Source organism: Ranitomeya imitator, chromosome 2, assembly GCF_032444005.1.
Source record: "Ranitomeya imitator isolate aRanImi1 chromosome 2, aRanImi1.pri, whole genome shotgun sequence".
Classification (NCBI taxonomy): domain Eukaryota; kingdom Metazoa; phylum Chordata; class Amphibia; order Anura; family Dendrobatidae; genus Ranitomeya; species Ranitomeya imitator.
Genome location: NC_091283.1, coordinates 191,081,414 through 191,098,536, shown reverse-complemented (window position 1 = coordinate 191,098,536; position 17,123 = coordinate 191,081,414).

Below are 17,123 nucleotides of genomic sequence, written 5' to 3'. Positions count from 1 at the left end.
ACTTTCTTCCCCGACCAGCGATCTCCCAGCAGGGGCCTGATCGCTGCTGCCTGCCACACTGGACGATATCGCTAGCGAGGACGCTGCAACGTCACGGATCGCTAGCGATATCGTCTAGTGTGACGGTACCTTTACCCTCCGCAGATCTGTAACGTCCAACGATGTAAATCCTTCTGAAGGGGTTAAAACATTTTGCAGCAAGGAGCTGTGCTAATGCAGGCTGCTCCTCCTCGCTGCAAAACCCCAGGGAATGAGGCTAAAAATAGATCAATGATCTATATTTAGCATCATTTGCGGTGAGGCGCCCTCTGCTGGCTGTTCATAGATCGTGGGAAATTACCTAGAAAGCTCCCTGGCTCCCTGGCTTTCTAGGTAATTTCCCACGATCTATGAACAGCCAGCAGAGGGCGCCTCACCGCAAATGATGCTAAATATAGATCATTGATCTATTTTTAGCCTCATTCCCTGGGGTTTTGCAGCGAGGAGCAGCCTGCATTAGCACAGCTCCTTGCTGCAAAATGTTTTAACCCCTTCAGAAGGATTTACATCGTTGGACGTTACAGATCTGCGGAGGGTAAGTATATTGTTGGTTTATTATGTTTCTTTACTCACAGAACGAGGGTCTTCAGTGACTGGATTGGGCGTTGAATAAAATACTACAACAACCATTGTTTTTATTTCATTAAAATAATTTTAAAGAATGTGTTTGTGTTTTATTTAACCCTTCACTACAATTGGATTAATAATGGATAGGTGTCATAATTGACGCCTCTCCATTATTAATTAGGCTTAATGTCACCTTACAATAGCAAGGTGGCATTAACCCTTCATTACCCCATATCCCACCGCTACACGGGAATGGGAAGAGAGTGGCCAAGTGCCAGAATAGGCGCATCTTCCAGATGTGCCTGTTCTGGGGTGGCTGGGGGCAGATATTTTTAGCCAGGGGGGGGCCAATAACCGTGGACCCTCTCCAGGCTATTAATATCTGCCCTCAGTCACTGGCTTTACTACTCTGGCGGAGAAAATTGCGCGGGAGCCCACGCCAATTTTTTCCGCCAGTTAACCCTTTATTTTAAGAGCTAGAACGGCCAAATTTTGCAGATACACACTACTGACATTAGTAGTGTGGAATCTGCAAAAAAAATGGAGAGAAGACATGGTTTACTGTATGTAAACCATGTCTCAAATCATGTCGGGTTTTATGAAGGAGAAAGAAAAAGCCGGTAATTGAATTACCGGCTTTCAAGCTGTATAGCGCTGGAATAAGTATTAATATATATACATATATGTGTCTACTGACATATATATATATATATATATATATATATATTCTTTTCTTTTTGGGACACATGGATCACTTCTATAGCGGTATGTTGGTTTTGCAAGCCTGCGACAAAACCACGCAGTACGGATGCCATACGGATTACATACGGAGGATGCCATGCGCAAAAAACGCTGACACAGCCTGCCTACGGAGGAGCAACGGACCATTTTTTTGGGGACTTTTCAGCGTATTACGGCCGTAATATACGGACCGTATTGTTTTACGCTGTGTGTGACGCCGGCCTTACTTTTATGTTAATGTATGAGTTGTTTTTCTAAACTAAAAATTCAGTATTCAGATTTAATTGCTTTGTTGACATTTTGCGAAAAATAAGTGCATTGCAGTTTTGTGTTCTTGGTCTCTAAAAGGTTCACCCTAATTGCTAGACTATAATCTATGACCATTTTATTGTCGTGAGAATTTTCTAACCTGACAATCCCTTTAAATATAATTACTGTATGTTAAATCCTACATCTCCTGTTTCGGGTTGATAAAAACTGCGCTCTACACTACCTTGGATTAATGCTGTTCACTATTTATATTAAGTGAGAGCCCATTCACATGGCGTTATTTTAATAAGATGTGGCCTGGGCGGTGTTGCTTCTATTTACTACATACAAGAGATTTCTGACATGCTTGCATTTGCCCTGCGCTATATATTCTCTGTCAACATGCAGTCGATGAAGTGGTCAAATTACTGCTAAAAATTCTGCTGTGTACAGTGACATCAATTTTAATCAACTGACATAAATCTGTTATGTTCATAGTTTCTGCCTTTTACTTTTTGTAGGATCTTTTTTCCAACAAGTCCAACATTTTTTTTTTCCAATGGATTGAATTTCATAAGTGCTTTTCATCCGTTGTTCATTTTTACCATCAGTGCGGCATCTGTTTTTTGAAAAAAGTAAAAAAAAATATTGGATCAAAATGAGACATGTCTCCTTTTTACTTGCGGACAGTTGGACTGCAAAAAAAAACCCCATCTGAGTCCCATAGACTCTATTGGGTATGTGTTTCCATCGGTGAAAAAACATAGAGCACATAAAAGAAAAATTTAGATATGTGAACGAAGCCTAGGGCCCCATTCAGATGTCCATCTTTCACCAATGTGTTGTGTCCATGTTTCCACAAATGGCATAAGGCTGGCGTCACACTGGCGTATTGCATCCGATGTGATGCACAGACTGGCTGCTTGCTTCTTGACCTCAACATGGCAGCCTCATAGGCATATACTGTATACAAGCTGTCAATTTCAGGTTAGGACACCAGTGGCCAGTCTGTGCATCGCCATCCATAGTAAGACCATGATACATGATACACTAAATTAGTTGAAGAGGACAGATGTTTTTTATGGCTATTTTTCATTTTTTTTTTAAATAAGCACTGTAAGAATTTAAAAACCATGTGACGTATGTGTTAGGAGTTGAGTTTCCTCTGCTGCACAGGGGGAATCTCGAATTGTGTCTGCTGCGGTCTCCCATTCTGCATCGGCCGCAGTGAAGCCTGCTCAGCGGAGACGTCGCTCCCAGCGTCTCACTGAGACTGATACTGTGCAAAGGGTTACTGCTGCCTCTCCAGGCTCTGCTATTGTACCCTGCACTGATCTGCGGCGCGCAGGCTTTTCTGGGACTAAGTCCTGCTTTGCACACACTGAGCATGCCCAGGGTAAGATCTCTCAGTGGAGATCAAGGGTCACATGCTCAGGTACTGCAGCAACTTCCATTGGTCCTTCTTGGAAGGTCCTGTAGGTGTTAGGACTAAGTCCTACTTTGCACACACTGAGCATGCCCAGGGCAAGATCTCTCAGTGGAGATCTAGGGTCACATGCTCAGTACTGCAGCAACTTCCATTGGTCCTTCTAGGAAGGTCCTGTACGTGCTGCAACTATTTAAGGCTCGCATGGCCGCCGGGTTGCGAACGCACCAATCCCATCTAATAAATATATTCGGTGCGTTTCGCCAACCCTAATAGTATGTTTTCAAGTTATCTGTTTATTATTAACAAATATGCAAGAATATGGAGGTAAAGTTTACCATCCATACTGATGATTGCATTTTGAATACACACCAACCATGGGGCGCGGTTCATAGTATAGTATGGCCTTTCACTGTTTCTGCTGACTCCAAATGTAATACAGCAGCTGTTCTCTGCTAGTTAAAAAAAAAGCTTTACGTTTGCAGTGAGGAGGACTGTATAGAGCAGGGGAGTCAAACTGCATTCCTCGAGGGCCTCCAACCATGCGCGTTTTCAAGATTTCCTTAGCATTGCACAAGGTGCTGGAATCATTCTCTGCAGGTGATTAAATTATCACCTGTGCAATGCAAGGAAATCCTGAAAACATGACCTGTTTGCAGCCCTCGAGGAATGCAGTTTGACACCCCTGGTATAGAGGGGATGGTTTATATCTGCTGCTGGTATGACTTGGAGCACTGTGTGAGGATGTCCCTGATTATGCCCCATATTATCCAAATTCACTAAAGATAAACACTATAATGCACAGTTTGGCACTGTTTCTGCAATAACTATTTTTTTTTATGGAAACAAAACAGTCCATCTGTCAGGACAGAACACCATGCTGTACAACGGGGGTTCACTCCTTTCTTCACAGTTCCTTTATAGATAATAAACTTTATGAAATTATTTCCTGGAGTGTTCTGAATTCTTCTTACTGTTGATAGAGTGACTCCTGTTCACACAATTCTGAAGGCCTGGACAGAACCGACAGTAGCAATAAGCCTTGCCATGTGTTATGCTCTTAAAATAATCCAGTAAGGTCAGCACCCACTCATAGGGGATGATGAAGTCCTCTTTCACCAAACTTCTCTGTGAAGTGCTTTTTTTCTTTTTTTAACTTGTAACCTGTTCTGCACGATCGAATCATTTACCTTTCTCTCTAGTGTCCCTCCTTCAGAGAAAAGCTGATCATGCACTTTAGACCCCCGGACGAACAGTTATTCAGCTACCGTATATACATATGCACACTTGGACAAACCGAGCATGCATGTTTTCTCAGTGGAGAGGAGGTGTAAACTGCTGCCAGACACTTCTACTCGCAGTCTATCTCCTTAAAGAAAAAAAGTCTCAGGCATATTGAACTTCATAATGGATTTGGCAGCATGGTGGCTCAGTGGTTAGCAGTGTAGCTGTGAAGCGCAGTCCCACCAAGGACAACATCTATTAGCAGTTTGTATGTTTTCCCTGGGTTTTGTCCAGGTTCTCTGGTTTTCTCCCACACTCCAAGGACATACTGATAGGGAGTTTACATTGTGAGCCCCAATGGGTATTATTATTATTTATTATTATAGCGCCATTAATTCCATGGCGCTTTACATGTGAGGAGGGGTGTACATAATAAAAACAAGTACAATAATCTTGAACAATACAAGTCACAACTGGTACAGGAGGAGAAAGGACCCTGCCCGCGAAGGCTCACAATCTACAAGGGATGGGTGAGAATACAGTAGGTGAGGATAGAGCTGGTTCTGCAGCGGTTTGGTCGATCGGTGGTTACTGCAGGTTGTAGGCTTGAAGAGGTAGGTCTTCAGGTTCTTTTTGAAGGTTTCGATGGTAGGTGAGAGTCTGATATGTTGCGGTAGAGAGTTCCAGAGTAGGGGTGATGCGCGAGAGAAATCTTGTATGCGATTGTCGGAAGAGGAGATAGGAGGGGAGTAGAGAAGGAGATCTTGTGAGGATCGGAGGTTGCGTGCAGGAAAGTACCGGGAGATGAGGTCACAGATGTATGGAGGAGACAGGTTGTGGATTGCTTTGTATGTCATGGTTAGGCTTTTGTACTGGAGTTTCTGGGTAATGGGGAGCCAGTGAAGGGACTGACAGAGGGGAGAGACTGGGGAATAGAGGGGGGACAGGTGGATTAGCGATGATAATGTCTGTAAAGCCCCGTGGCATATAATGGTGCTACATAAAAGCATAATAAATACAGCACATTAGATGATTGTCAGGTCTGGCCAACATTCATCTAATGAGTATGGATAATTTAAATCTACATTTTTACCAGCCAGTGATGTTAGGGAGCATGAATATATAAAACGGGAAAATGTCAGAGCTGTGTGAAGTTAATTCAAGAAAAAAAATCTTTGTCTCTTGTTAGCCAGCAGATAAAAAACTAATTCGGACTCTCAGGTTCCAATTTTTTGTACAACAGCCAATTTTATTACCATTGATACTTGTGGATAGTTCTCAGAAAATTTCGAAACCAAATGTGAGTGTATCAATGCAGGACTGGATAAAGGTTGATGGAGGTTCCTCCCTGGTATCAGATAATGGACACATTTAAAGGGGCTGCCTTACCAGTATCATCCCTCTAGTAGAGGACCTGGATATAATAATGGTGCATCAGAACTCCATGCAAGTAGGACACAGCGCTTAAGACTCCCATGCACATTAGACTACCATCAGCCGAACCCGCCATTATAAATGCCCTTCTATTCTAAAGGCCCCTTCACATTAAGCGACGCTGCAGCGATACCGACAACGATCCGGATCGCTGCAGCATCGCTGTGTGGTCGCTGGAGAGCTGTCACACAGACAGCTCTCCAGCGACCAACGATCCCGAAGTCCCCGGGTAACCAGGGTAAACATCGGGTTACTAAGCGCAGGGCCGCGCTTAGTAACCCGATGTTTACCCTGGTTACCAGCGTAAAAGTAAAAAAAAAAAAACACTACATACTTACCTACCGCTGTCTGTCCCCGGCGCTCAGCTTCTCTGCACTCCTCCTGTACTGGCTGTGAGCACAGCGGCCGGAAAGCAGAGCGGTGACGTCACCGCTCTGCTTTCCGGCTGACCGACGCTCACAGCCAGTACAGGAGGAGTGCAGAGCACAGCGCCGGGGACAGACAGCGGTAGGTAAGTATGTAGTGTTTGTTTTTTTTTACTTTTACGCTGGTAACCAGGGTAAACATCGGGTTACTAAGCGCGGCCCTGCGCTTAGTTACCCGATGTTTACCCTGGTTACCAGTGAAGACATCGCTGGATCGGTGTCACACACGCCGATCCAGCGATGTCCACGGGAGATCCAGCGACGAAATAAAGTTCTGGACTTTGTTCAGCGACCAACGATCTCCCAGCAGGGGCCTGATTGTTGGTCGCTGTCACACAGAACGATTTCCTTAACGATATCGTTGCTACGTCACAAAAAGCAACGATATCGTTAACGATATCGTTATGTGTGAAGGTACCTTAAGAGTACCAATCTTGGTCTCTATAGAATCCCTATAGGATTCTTGTGCTATACAAATAGATATACCAATACTCAAATAGCTTGGTTCTCAAAAGGACCTCAGTTATCTATTTAATCATGATAATCTTGTTAGCTGACAGAAGAATCATTCCCAATTTTTTAGGTCTGCTACTCTATGTCATTCAAATTGCCTTGACACGTTTCGCCCCCATTGTCTTAATTGGTAGGTACATCAAGAGCCTAGATTATGCTGTGATTGTGTACTAACATAATTCAATTTTCAGCACAGAAGTGTCTATATTGCACTCCTGGCCACAATAAGAGCTACGCAACAGTGAAAAATGGTGGTGGCAGCATCATGCTATGAAGGTGTTTTTCAGCTGCAGGTACAGGACGACTGGTTGTCATTGAAGGAAATATGAATGTGGCCAAGTACAGAGATATCCTGGATGAAAACCTTCCAGAGTGCTCTGGACCTCAGACTTGGCTGAAGGTTCACCTTCCAACAAAACAATGATCCTAAGCACACAGCTGAGTGGCTTCAGAACAAATGTGGGACCATTCTTGATTGGCCCAGCCAGAGCCCTGACCTAAACCCAATTGACCATCTCTGGAGAGACCTGAAAATGGCTGTCCACCAACGATCACCATCCAACCTGACGGAACTGGAGAGGATCTGCAAGGAAGAATGGCAGAGGATCCCCAAATCCAGGTGTGAAAAACTTGTTGCATCATTCCCAAGAATACTCATGGCTGTACTAGCTCAAAAGAGTGCTAATGACCATGTGATATTTCAGTTTTTCTTTTTTAATAATTTTGCAAAGAATACTACATTTGGGTTTTTTTTCAGTCAAGATGCGGTGCAGAGTGTACATTAATGAGTAAAAAAATGGAGCTTCCCTGGCTATTAATATCAACTCACAACTGTATATTTAGCCTTTACTGGCTATTAAAATGTGGGACCCCCAAAAATGACGTGGGGTCCCCCCATAACTAATAACCAGCAAAGGCTATGCAGACAGCTGCGGGCTGATATTAATAGCCTAGGAAGGGGCCATGGATACTGACCCACCTGGCTAAAAACATCAGCTCTCAGCCGCCCCAGAAAAGGCACATCTCTAAGATGCGCCATTTCCGGCACTTAGCCTAGCTCTTCCCACTTGCCCTGTAGCAAGTGGGGTAATAGTTAGGGGATTGATGTCACCGTCAGGTGACATCAAGCCCACGGCTTAGTAACGGAGAAGGGTATATAAGACACCTATCCATTACTAATCGCATATTTGCATGGTAAAGACACAGCCAGAATAAAGTCCTTTATTTGAAAGAAACACACAGACTCCTTTATTATTCTTAATTAAACCATACTTACGACCTCACCTAATTCCTACGAAGCCATCGATCTCCTGTAATAAAAATAAAAAAGTAACAATATACCATACCTCTCGTCGTTGTTTAATTAGTTTATAATTATCTAATTGATAATTAGTTTTCAACCAGGACGGTGCCAAGATGCGACTGTCCCAGCTGAAAATCACTGGTGAATGAGCTGCTGGGAGCGCAGCTTCAGTAACGTCACTGAGGCTGTGCTCCCAGCCATGTTGAACTGGGATGCCCTCTGAACTGTGGGAAAATGCCAGTGATGAGGTCACCGCAGTTCAAGCATAGTGTCTTCACAGCAGATCGCCATAAAAAATTCTCACGGTGATCCATGGCCCCTTCCTAGGCTATTAATGTCAACCCATAGCTGTTTGCATAGCCTTTGCTAGCTATTAATTATTGGGGTCCCCCATTTTAATAGCCAGTAAAGGCTTAGTATTCAGTTATGAGCTGATATTAATAGCCAGGGAAGCTGCATGGGTATTATCCCTTTCCCAGGCTATAAACATCTGCCCTGTCATCGGCTTTACCTCTGCTGGTTACGAAAACTGAGCGGGAGCCAACACCATTTTTTTTAACAAAAAATAATCTTTTATTATTTAAATACATGTCCAGTAATTTGCACATACACTGTACTAATTGTATTTGTAACAGCCATCTATATATCAACCTATTCTATATGTATCTACTGTACGTAATCCATCTCTTCTATCCTGTCGGCTTCTGCTATGATTTTACCCTACCGCGGGTATTGAATAACCGGCTTTTTTTCTATAGATCTATGTAATATAAATATATATATATATATATATATATATATATATATATATATATATATGTGTGTCACTGACATCTATATATATATGTATTCTATGTGTGTATATCTATTCTATTCTAAATTGTCAGTGTGATTTTACTGTACCTACATATGAATCACCGGCTTTTGAAATGCGATCGGTGTGGAAAAATCGGACAGCACTCGCATGGTCCGAGTGCTGTGTGATTTTTTTTCTCGCACCCATTGACTTCTATTGCGGGATGCGATCCGAATTCTGATTACAATTGCAGCATGCTGCGACTTTTTTCCAGTCCGATCGTGATCCGATCCGAGCTGGAAAAAAAAACGCAAATGAAGACACAATCATAGAATAACATTGGTCTGAATTCAATCTGATTTTTTTATCTGATTGCGTTCGTCCGATTTCATCGCAAGTAGGAATGAACCCTTAGGCCGGGGTCACACTTGTGAGTTCAATGCGAGAAACTCACACGAGTCTCTTTCATCAAGTCCCGGCACTGCTGCCAGCACTCGGGACCGGATTGTGCAGCTGCATGTATTTCTGTGCAACTGAATGCTCCGGTCGCGATTGCAGTTGGCAGTGCTGGTACTTGATACGAGAGACTTGCGCAAGTTTCACGCATTGAACTCGCAAGTATGACCCAGGCCCATGGGTTGCCTTCCCTACAGTCCGGCACGTTCATTGCTTCTTTTCCCCCTTCCCACTTTTTTTCCTAACATGACTGACATCTACGCCTTCCATTTCCTATGTGATCCTAAGCCCTTAAATAAAAGAAAGGGGTCTGGCTGCCGAGGCAGAATTGATGGTCGTCCTCATGTTTACGCAGTTGTTCATGTCTCTCAATGTCATAGCTAGAGCTGTTTACGACATTCCCACATGCCTGGTTAATTTTTCCAGACCGTTCGTGAATTCTTGAACTATCACATTTAGAGAGTGAAATCCATTTACAAGCTCAAAATGGCAGAGGCATGTGCTGTATATTTCTATACTCCGTCCCTTTAAAGAGTCGCCAACTTAACTGCATTGAATTACAATTTCACACGGTCATTATTAAGAGGCATGTTACTTCTAGTTGATAGGTGGTAACTTATATCATAAATCACACGTGGCGGAATGGATGCGAGTTTATAGCACATCGACACATTTTACAAAAATGAGCAAAATACAATATATAGTATGAAATGTCCATTACACAGATGCAGATTTCCCTTTAAAGGGAACCAGTCATGTGAAAAATATGCTATTAACCTGCAGATATGGGGTTATTCTGCAGGTTCATAGCGTTGTGCACCTGCTCGGCGCCCACACTTAGGCCCCCACTGCCGGGAGGATATTAACTTTATTCCTTCAGGCAGCGTTCAGTCATAGGGGAGGCGCCGGTGCGGGCTCAATCACCTCTCTGAGTACAGAGAGCGGCGGCTGTAACTGCACCTCCTGCACTGACTGACAGTTCAGCTGCTGTCAGTCAGTGCTGAGCTGCTGTCAGTCAGTGCTGTGGGTTCGGTTGCAACAACTGTGGCCTCCAGCGATCCCATCACTGCAGAGCCCCATCTTAAATGCAGCAAAGGTGATCATATGCGGCCTCTGCTCCATTCATTGTCTATGGTTTGCATGAGGAAACAGAGTAAGGTGCTGTTTCCAGCAGTCCCGTAGACAGTGAAGGGAGTTGAGGACAAGCTTGTGCACCTCGTGTGCTCTGACTGGTGCAGTGCGCCATTCTCGATATCGCTCGGGATCCAGTGGTCGGACGCCCTAGCAATAAGCAAATGATTACCTATCCAAAGGGGACAACTTTTTTTTAATAATAACAGATTCATTTTTTTTTATGTATATGTAGTCCAAGGGTGTACTCATTTAAGATTCATTGCAGAGTATGGAGACTTATTTACATGGGAGAAAATGTATGAAAATTCACTCTTAGGCCGGAGTCACACTACAGCGGGATACGGCCGAGTCTCGCAGGTTAAAACCAAGCCCCTGCACCGGCATTCCGTGCGGCTCCATGTATTGCTATGCGGCCTGTTGTGAATTCTGTGGCTGAGTTTACTTCTGTGGTCACAAGTGGTATTGCAGTCTCTGGGCTTCCTCCCTCAGGTGTTTTGGTGAGCTCGTTGGCTGCCTTGCTATTTAGCTCCACCTGAGTCTGTCTTCCTTGCTCCTTGTCAATGTTCCAGTGTTGGATCTGAGCTACTGCATCTTTCCTTGGGCCTGCTGCTCTGCTAGATAAGTGCTTCTAGTTTGTTTTCTGTTTTTTCTGTCCAGCTTGCTATTAACTTTTGCTGGAAGCTCTGAGAAGCAAAGGGGTGCACCGCCGTGCTGTTAGTTCGGCACGGTGGGTCTTTTTGCCCCTTTGCGTGGTTTTCGTTTTAGGGTTTTTTGTAGACTGCATAGTTCTCTTTGCTATCCTCGCTCTGTCTAGAATATCGGGCCTCACTTTGCTGAATCTATTTCATTCCTACGTTTGTCTTTTCATCTTGCTAACAGTCATTATATGTGGGGGGCTGCCTATTCCTTTGGGGTATTTCTCTGAGGTAAGTCAGGCTTGTATTTCTATCTTCAGGCTAGTCAGCTCCTCAGGCAGTGCCGAGTTGCATAGGTAGTGATAGGCGCAATCCACTGCTGCTTATAGTTGTGTGAGGATAGATCAGGTACTGCAGTCTACAGAGATTCCACGTCTCAGAGCTCGTCCTATTGTTTTTGGTTATTGCCAGATCTCTGTATGTGCGCTGATTACTGCACGCTGTGTTGCCTGATTGCCGGCCATAACAGTACAAGGAGCCACACCAATGATTCCCAATAGAGGGAAAAAAGAAATCCTGACATCATTTTTTTTTCTTAGCTCTGTCTTCAGTCTTTTTTTTCCCCTAGACATTAGAGTGCTTCAGGACACAGCTGTGGACATGGATATTCAGGCTCTGTGCTCCTCAATGGATAATCTCGTTGTAAATGTACAAAAGATTCAAGATACTATTGATCAGAAATCGATGCTAGAACCAAGAATTCCGATTCCTGATTTGTGTTTTGGTGACAGAACCAAGTTCCTGAGCTTCAGAAATAATTGTAAGCTATTTTTGGCCTTGAAACCTCATTCTTCTGGTAATCCTATTCAACAGGTTTTGATTATTATTTCTTTTTTGCGCGGCGACCCACAGGACTGGGCGTTTTCTCTTGCACCAGGAGATTCTGCATTGAGTAATGTTGATGCATTTTTCCAGGCGCTGGGATTGCTTTACGATGAGCCTAATTCAGTGGATCAGGCTGAGAAAAATCTGCTGGCTTTATGCCAGGGTCAGGATGATGTAGAAGTATATTGTCAGAAATTTAGGAAGTGGTCAGTACTCACTCTGTGGAATGAATCTGCACTAGCGGCTTTGTTCAGAAAGGGTCTCTCTGAAGCTCTTAAGGATGTAATGGTGGAATTTCCTATGCCTGCTGGTTTGAATGAGTCTATGTCCTTGGCCATTCAGATCGGTCGTCGCTTGCGCGAGCGTAAATCTGTGCACCATCTGGCGGTATTGTCTGAGAGTAAACCTGAGCCTATGCAGTGCGACAGGACTATGACTAAAGTAGAACGGCAAGAACACAGACGTCTGAACAGGCTGTGTTTCTATTGTGGTGATTCTACTCATGCTATTTCTAATTGTCCTAAACGCACTAGGCGGTTCGATAGCTCTGCCGTTATTGGTACTGTACAGTCCAAATTCCTTTTGTCCATTACCTTAATGTGCTCTTTGTCATCGTATTCTCTCATGGCGTTTGTGGATTCAGGCGCTGCCCTGAATCTGATGGATTTGGATTATGCTAAACGTTGTGGATTTTTCTTGGAACCTTTGCGGTGTCCTATTCCGTTGAGAGGAATTGATGCTACACCTTTGGCCAAGAATAAGCCTCAGTACTGGGCCCAGCTGACCATGTGCATGGCTCCTGCACATCAGGAAGTTATTCGCTTTCTGGTACTGCATAATTTGCATGATGTGGTCGTGTTGGGGTTGCCATGGCTACAAACCCATAATCCAGTATTGGATTGGAACTCTATGTCGGTAACCAGCTGGGGTTGTCAGGGAGTACATGGTGATGTTCCATTTTTGTCTATTTCGTCATCCATTCCTTCTGACATCCCAGAGTTCTTGTCGGACTTTCAGGATGTATTTGAAGAGTCCAAGTCTGATGCCCTACCTCCGCATAGGAATTGTGATTGTGCTATCGATTTGATTCCTGGTAGTAAATTCCCTAAGGGTCGTTTATTCAATTTGTCCATACCTGAACACACCGCTATGCGCAGTTATGTGAAGGAGTCCCTGGAGAAGGGACATATTCGCCCATCGTCGTCACCATTGGGAGCAGGGTTCTTTTTTGTAGCCAAGAAGGATGGTTCGCTAAGACCGTGTATTGATTACCGCCTTCTTAATAAGATCACTGTTAAGTTTCAGTATCCCTTGCCATTGATTTCTGACTTGTTTGCTCGGATTAAGGGGGCTAGTTGGTTTACTAAGATTGATCTTCGTGGTGCGTATAATCTGGTGAGAATCAGGCAGGGAGATGAATGGAAAACGGCATTTAATACGCCCGAGGGTCATTTTGAGTATCTGGTGATGCCGTTCGGACTTGCCAATGCTCCATCTGTTTTTCAGTCTTTTATGCATGACATTTTCCGTGAGTATCTGGATAAATTCTTGATTGTTTACTTGGATGACATTTTGATCTTCTCAGATGATTGGGAGTCCCATGTGAAGCAAGTCAGAATGGTTTTCCAGGTACTGCGTGCTAATTCCTTGTTCGTGAAGGGATCAAAGTGTCTCTTCGGTGTGCAGAAAGTTTCATTTTTGGGGTTCATCTTTTCCCCTTCTACTATCGAGATGGATCCGGTTAAGGTTCAGGCCATCCAGGATTGGACTCAGCCGACATCTCTAAAAAGTCTGCAGAAATTCCTGGGCTTTGCTAATTTTTATCGTCGCTTCATCTGTAATTTTTCTAGCATTGCCAGACCATTGACCGATTTGACCAAGAAGGGTGCTGATTTGGTTAATTGGTCTTCTGCTGCCGTGGAAGCTTTTCAGGAGTTGAAGCGTCGTTTTTGCTGTGCCCCTGTGTTGTGTCAACCTGATGTTTCTCTTCCGTTCCAGGTCGAGGTTGATGCTTCTGAGATTGGTGCAGGGGCGGTTTTGTCACAGAGAGGTTCTGGTTGCTCAGTGTTCAAACCATGTGCGTTCTTTTCCAGGAAATTTTCTGCTGCTGAGCGTAATTATGATGTGGGCAACCGAGAGTTGCTGGCCATGAAGTGGGCATTCGAGGAGTGGCGTCATTGGCTTGAGGGTGCTAAGCATCGCGTGGTGGTATTGACTGATCATAAGAACCTTACTTATCTTGAGTCTGCCAAGCGCTTGAATCCTAGACAGGCCCGTTGGTCGTTATTTTTTGCTCGTTTTGATTTTGTGATTTCATACCTTCCGGGCTCTAAAAATGTGAAGGCGGATGCTCTGTCTAGGAGTTTTGTGCCCGACTCTCCGGGGTTATCTGAGCCGGCGAGTATCCTCAAGGAAGGAGTCATTGTGTCTGCCATCTCCCCTGATTTGCGGAGAGTGTTGCAGAAATTTCAGGCTAATAAACCTGATCGTTGTCCGGCCGAGAAACTGTTCGTCCCTGATAGGTGGACTAGTAAAGTTATCTCTGAACTTCATTGTTCGGTGCTGGCCGGTCATCCAGGAATCTTTGGTACCAGGGAGTTGGTTGCTAGATCCTTCTGGTGGCCATCTCTGTCACGGGATGTGCGTGCTTTTGTGCAGTCCTGTGGAATTTGTGCTAGGGCTAAGCCCTGCAGTTCACGTGCCAGTGGGTTGCTTTTGCCCTTGCCGGTCCCAAAGAGGCCTTGGACACATATTTCGATGGATTTCATTTCTGACCTTCCCGTTTCTCAAAAAATGTCGGTCATTTGGGTGGTCTGTGATCGCTTTTCTAAAATGGTCCATCTGGTGCCCTTGGTTAAATTGCCTTCCTCCTCTGATTTGGTGCCTTTGTTCTTCCAGCATGTGGTTCGTTTACATGGCATTCCTGAGAATATTGTTTCTGACAGAGGTTCCCAGTTTGTCTCGAGGTTCTGGCGAGCCTTTTGTGGTAGGATGGGCATTGACCTATCTTTTTCCTCGGCCTTCCATCCTCAGACTAATGGTCAGACCGAACGAACCAATCAGACCTTGGAAACATATCTGAGATGTTTTGTTTCCGCTGACCAGGATGATTGGGTGTCATTTTTGCCGTTGGCTGAGTTCGCCCTTAATAATCGGGCCAGCTCGGCTACCTTGGTCTCTCCATTTTTCTGCAATTCTGGGTTCCATCCTCGTTTCTCTTCAGGACAGGTTGAGTCTTCGGACTGTCCTGGTGTGGATTCTGTGGTGGACAGGTTGCAGCAGATCTGGACTCAGGTAGTGGACAATTTGACCTTGTCCCAGGAGAAGGCTCAGCTTTTCGCTAATCGCAGACGCCGTGTGGGACCCCGACTTCGTGTTGGGGATCTGGTTTGGTTATCTTCTCGTCATATTCCTATGAAGGTTTCCTCTCCTAAATTTAAACCTCGTTTTATTGGTCCGTATAGGATTTCTGAGATTCTCAATCCGGTGTCTTTTCGTCTGACCCTCCCAGACTCCTTTTCCATACATAATGTATTCCATAGGTCGTTGTTGAGGAGATACGTGGCACCTATGGTTCCATCTGTGGAGCCTCCTGCCCCTGTTTTGGTGGAGGGGGAATTGGAGTATATTGTGGAGAAGATTTTGGATTCTCGTGTCTCTAGACGGAAACTCCAGTATCTGGTTAAATGGAAGGGTTATGCTCAGGAAGATAATTCCTGGGTTTTTGCCTCTGATGTCCATGCCCCAGATCTTGTTCGTGCCTTTCATGTGGCTCATCCTGGTCGGCCTGGGGGTTCTGGTGAGGGTTCGGTGACCCCTCCTCAAGGGGGGGGTACTGTTGTGAATTCTGTGGCTGAGTTTACTTCTGTGGTCACAAGTGGTATTGCAGTCTCTGGGCTTCCTCCCTCAGGTGTTTTGGTGAGCTCGTTGGCTGCCTTGCTATTTAGCTCCACCTGAGTCTGTCTTCCTTGCTCCTTGTCAATGTTCCAGTGTTGGATCTGAGCTACTGCATCTTTCCTTGGGCCTGCTGCTCTGCTAGATAAGTGCTTCTAGTTTGTTTTCTGTTTTTTCTGTCCAGCTTGCTATTAACTTTTGCTGGAAGCTCTGAGAAGCAAAGGGGTGCACCGCCGTGCTGTTAGTTCTGCACGGTGGGTCTTTTTGCCCCTTTGCGTGGTTTTCGTTTTAGGGTTTTTTGTAGACTGCATAGTTCTCTTTGCCATCCTCGCTCTGTCTAGAATATCGGGCCTCACTTTGCTGAATCTATTTCATTCCTACGTTTGTCTTTTCATCTTGCTAACAGTCATTATATGTGGGGGGCTGCCTATTCCTTTGGGGTATTTCTCTGAGGTAAGTCAGGCTTGTATTTCTATCTTCAGGCTAGTCAGCTCCTCAGGCAGTGCCGAGTTGCATAGGTAGTGATAGGCGCAATCCACTGCTGCTTATAGTTGTGTGAGGATAGATCAGGTACTGCAGTCTACAGAGATTCCACGTCTCAGAGCTCGTCCTATTGTTTTTGGTTATTGCCAGATCTCTGTATGTGCGCTGATTACTGCACGCTGTGTTGCCTGATTGCCGGCCATAACAGCGGCCGCACGCTCCGCTCTGGAGTGCCGGTACCAGAGCTTGGTTTTAACCTGCGAGACTCGGCCGTATCTCGCTGTGTGTGATCCCGGCCTTACTCAGAAAAAAGCAGTATCTCACATCAACCACACTAGTGCATGTAAATAGCAGGCAGCTCCTGCACCCATCCAATAGGTGGACGAGCACAGCGCCAGTCGAATCCTTAAAGGGAACCTGTCACCTGAATTTGGCGGGACTGGTTTTGGGTCATATGGGCGGAGTTTTTGGGTGTTTGATTCACCCTTTCCTTACCCGCTGGCTGCATGCTGGCTGCAATATTGGATTGAAGGTCATTCTCTGTCCTCCATAGTACACGCCTGCGCAAGGCAAGATTGGACTTTTAATAAGAGGAAAATTGCTTGTTTTTACTTAACACTACACATAAACCCAGACTCATAGTGAACACAGTGGCCAAAGACAATGTCTAGGCCCACTCTACATGCTACTCCCAATAGAACAGTATACACACAGGAGAACAACGGGAGTTTTTAGAAAGTATATAGTTTATTTAGAAAATTAGTTAAAAACTAACACACATTAAAAAGACACCAATGAAAACACCAGAGATACATACATATCAGTATACTCATATTTGCAACAAAATTGTTGGCATATCTAGATATATAAGGAGAAGATCCTAAATCCCCAAAAGAGAACCAAAACCTCTTGTAAACCA